Here is a 4,852-nt window from a genome sequence, read left to right on the forward strand (position 1 = left end):
AGCAAAGTCTAGCTTCTTTTTTTTCCAAATTCAGACCTCTGGTATCAGAGCAGCCCACAGGATTTTCTTGGCTTCAATCCAGCAAAATGAAAATGAACATTCAAGTTGTCGAAAAGGCTTTGAAAACCTCAGTCTAAGCCTTTAAAAGTCCAATTGCTTTCTCACTGCCATGACTTCAGGTCAGCTTGGGCTCTTGACTTCACTAACTGCTTTAGAACTACCTTGAATTTCTCATCTCTTTTATCCTATGGGAGTTCTCTTTCTCTGCCTTTTTTCTCTGACCCTTCATAAATCCTTTTTCCCCTCTTCTTGCACAAAACCAGACAGGCAGAGATGCAGGGCAGGGGTAAGGTGTGGCTGTGCCTGGTTCAGAAAGGTGTCCTGGATTGTCCTGCAGCCACATCACCTCAAGCTGTTCTCAGGTCTTGTGTGCTAAGCAGAACTGGGCTGAATGGTAGATGCTGAAAGAAGCCTGATTTTACAGGAGACAGTGCTGGGAACCTTTGAGCTTTGTCTGTACAAAGCTCTTAAATGTGACACAAATTAGTTTGATCCCATGTGGTATGGGAGATCAGTTGAGGAAACAGTGATTTTGCTCAAAGGTTTCCAATTTCCATAGTATTTACTGTGAACTTTGCATGATTTCATCTTCTGGATGAAAGGAACAACATGCCACAAGCTATTTTGTTGTGCTGAGAAGTCAATTCCAGTCTCACAGTTGCAGTGAAAAGCCTGAACACTTGACCCAGGTATGCTTATACAAGTTTCCTGTTTTCTAAGCTAATTTCATGAGTTGTGTTTGACTTAGATTTGAACTCAATAGATTTAAAGCAGTTCTTAAAAAACCTGTTTATGAGCAGTCCTGTATGTATTGAGTGACTTTGATGCCACTGATAGCACAAAGACACAGGGAGACCTGAGTACTTTCTAGAAATGAATCCCTCAAATACATTTGTCAGTAGGATCCTGAACTGCTGGATATGTTTGAAAGATCAGGGTTTCTACTGACTACACAAGTGCTAGTGTCACTGGTGTTTTGGAGGATGCTTCATGAGCTGGAAAATCAGTAAATGGTATAATCAGTGGGGCCTGACTGAAGCAGTGCCCTGGCTGGCTCCTGGAATTTGCAGCTGGAGCACACTTAGGGCTGTGCAGCTTCATTCTTGACTTGGCAGGCCAATCTCAGAGGGTTTTTAGTTTCAGGGCACTGCTTTTAATTTCTTGTATTGTGACCGTGGTTCAATGTGGTGTGAAGGAACTAACAGTCCTTCTGAAATCTTCTTTTAGCTGAATATGTGGGTCTTTATTTTTTTTCCTGGTCTTTTGTGCTATTTTCTGCTGAAGAGACAGCTGCATTGTATTTACATGGACAAAAAGAGACTTTTTAATGTAAAAAGCTTAACATTACTTTATTTTGCAAAGAGATATTTGATATGTTAATAAGAAGGCAGTCTTATTCTGGGGTGATGGTAATTTATTTTCACTTGTTAAGAGTGCAATATGAACTTGTTAATTTGATAGTGTACATGAGTGTTATCTTTCTATTTTAAATTGTGACAAATTCACCACCAGACATCACACAGTTACTGCTCAATATCTTTGCATCTTAAAAAGTCATTGTGGCAAAGGAGATTTGACTCAGATCTGTCTGGTGCAAAATTAATCACTCTTCATACATGATGCTAAAGGAATTTGCTGAGGTCCTTTATGAGCAAAGCACAGGTACTGTATTGCTGATTAATATCTCTGAATCTGCCTGTCAGGGAGCAATGAAATTCTCATGTGGAAGAAAACACTGGCACATGCACAGGTCTTCTGCCAGTTCATTTTTCTGGGGTGTATATCTCTCAACTGCCACATTAAAATTAGAATGCCTGTAACAAGTCCTGAAATTACAGCCATGGGCCATATTCCTTTCATCATCTCAGTGTTCTGTTTGGATCCATTCCCTCTGCCAGTGTAGCCAGGCCAGAGTGTAAATAAATGCTCCCCACCTGGCAGGTGCAGAAAGGTTAGATTTGCATAAAGGGGGCAGTGTAAATTCCTCCTGTTTGTATTCACCTCTTCTCCCCAACTGGGAATTTCAAGGCAGAGATAAATGTCAGCTGGAAATAGCACTTCAGTGTCAGCAGTTAATCTCTTCCTGCTCTGTCCCTTTGTGCTGCTCAGATCAGCCAATCTCCTCTTGTGTGAACCTCTCATTACTGGCTCTTCTGTTGCTGCTTTGCTTAAAGCCTTGACTTTCCTTTTATGTTTTTCTGTTTGTAAATTAAACTCTTCTCATCTGGGAAGTGACTCTGCTGAAATGGTTGTGCTGAAACAGCCTGCTACCAGTTTCATTCTGTGAATGGTTCAGTGTGTCTCTGCCCTCTGTTCCTGAGCCCACATGGGTGAAGAATCACAGAGATTCTGTGAGATTTCTGTTTTTTGTGGCTCACCATAGAGCAGCCTTGCTCAGGAACTGTTGGCTAACTGGGGATGCTGCTGCTGAAAAGAAGAATGAATGAGTGCCTGATGGGTGGATCCAGGTTTGATCTGGACACTCACTCAAGGATGTGCTGCTGGTGCATTCTGTTACACCTTCTTTTTTCCAAATTCTAGGCTCTAATGGGGAAAACACCTCAGTCAGTGGGAGCAGGGACTCCCCACTCCTGCATCCCCACTTCCTCTGCTTTTGAGTCCCCCTGGCTGTTAGTGCCCTGTAGGAGGCAGAGGTCTCTTTAATGACTCTTTTCTCCATTACCATCTCCTTGGCATTTTTTCAAGTTTCTCCTTCTTATTCTGACTGTTCTTGATAATCTGCTCTGCTTTTTTTTTTATTTCTTCATCTTCTTCTCCCCCCTCTTCTCTTTCACACACAGCCACTGGTCTAGAGTAAAGCTCAATTCAGATCCACCCTCCTCTTTGTGATTTGAACAGCCTACATTGCTTTGTTTGTACCAAACAAAGACACATTTAAGTGTTCCTCGATTTAGCTTGACTCAGAGACAACGAGGCCCATATTTCCATCCCCTTCTGCCTTGCCCATGTGCCACAGGGATCCTGTCTTCCAAGCAGCCACCTGGCTCGTTTTTTTTTCCAGCTGCCTCCATCTGTTCTCAGTAGAGTCCCCAGTTCCTCAAGAGTTGTCTCTTGGCTGGTCTAAACCAGACTTTTCTGTACCCTTGGAATAAATTGTACCATTGTTTTGGCACTTCTCCAAGAACAGTTTAGCCCCTTCATGTTGGCTTGTGATGGGGGATGGCTTTCTGCTCTGTCTCCCCTTCTGTAATGTGTTAAAAATATGCTGTTCCAGGCAGCCTCTCCAGGGCTGCTATTGCTTCCTTCAGTAAGAGGGAGGAGATGAAAGAAATAGATCAGTAATTTGGTTCTAAATCACTTCCTCTACAAAGCCAGTGCTGAAGGTCACTTGTAATGAAGCTGTCATACGGGTAAGGCCTCACAATCAGGCAGAGGAAAAGGAAAATGAGGCTGGAGATGAGTTCATGGCAATCTTGATTCAATTTCATTGAGGTGCAGGTGTTTGGATTGGAGTTCAGGATATTAGCAGGAAGGTCAGGACAGAAATTGCTCGTGCTGAGTGTATCTGCTGTGCTAGGAAAGGCTGCAGAGCCCTGTGGTGAGTGCTGTGCCCTGTGAGCAGGGTCGCTCTTTGAGGGGAGGGTGAGGCTGTGCCCTGCCTGGTATTAAAAAACGAGATTCACTTAATAAATTATAAAAAGTTTAATATAAACAAAAAGACAATTAGGAGACAAAAGAAATAAAGCAAAGTGTTAAAACAGCTGGGTGCCTTGGTGAATTGCCAGGAACACCCCTGGTATCTTGGGAACACTCTTTTTATCCCCTCCTGCTGTGAGGATTTAATTCATATTCAAACTTTTTCAACAAGTATTTAGCATGTCCCCTCCCTGGTTCCACCTATTTAGAACATGATTTGCAGAGTTTTTATTTTTGCTGGCAATCATTATTTCTGCTGGTCATCATTATTTTTGCTGATGAGCATTATTTTGAGTCTGGTTTCCTTTCTTCTGCAAATGGTCAGTGTTGATAACAATCCGGGCCCCTCATCCTTCCTTTGAGGGCAGCTGGGCTTCATATCTTCTGCTGATAACAGTTTGGGCTCTATTGTTCTGCTGATAACAGTTTGGGCTCTATTCTTCTCCTGATAACAGTTTGGGCTCTATTCTTCTCCTGATAACAGCTTGGGCCCCCACTGTCTTTGCCCTCTGGGGTTTCCTTGCTTTGTACCTAGGAGATTCCTTTAAGCTTAAAACTTGTTAGCAAGAAAAAAGTACATACATAGCCAAAAAGTATTTAAGATATAATATTCATCCTAATGCTTGTGAAAGCCAATATCACAATACAGATTTATAACACTGGGAAGCATCTGGCCACAGACTCATCCTCTGAGAATTGCAGGAGGGTTTGCATGGAGGTTTGAAGCTCCAGCTTGGAGACTCCAGATCCCTTCCCATAGAAGTGTATTAATGTGCAGAAAAGGAGCCCTGATTTGCAGTAAAATAAGCAAATAGGATTTCTTAATAAAAACCATAAATTGTTACTTTTTATTTTCTTTTTTTTTTATTTATTTACATTTAGAATTTAGGCTGTCATAAAATAAATTAATTTACTAAAAAAAGTAAACGTGTTGTGCTGGTTTGAAAGTGAACCAGCAGGAGAAATGAACCCCACATAAATACCTCACAAGGGATTTCAAGCTGGAATTACAATCAATTAGAGATTACAATAAATGCATCGATACAGAAAAAACTAGCTTAAAACCACAAAGCCACGGTACAGCCTGGGCCCTGGTGGTCAGGGTGGTGTTCACAGTCCAGTTAGGCAGTGGTTG

The sequence above is a fragment of the Parus major genome, chromosome 21 (genome assembly GCF_001522545.3).
Source record: "Parus major isolate Abel chromosome 21, Parus_major1.1, whole genome shotgun sequence".
NCBI classification, from domain to species: Eukaryota; Metazoa; Chordata; class Aves; order Passeriformes; family Paridae; genus Parus; species Parus major.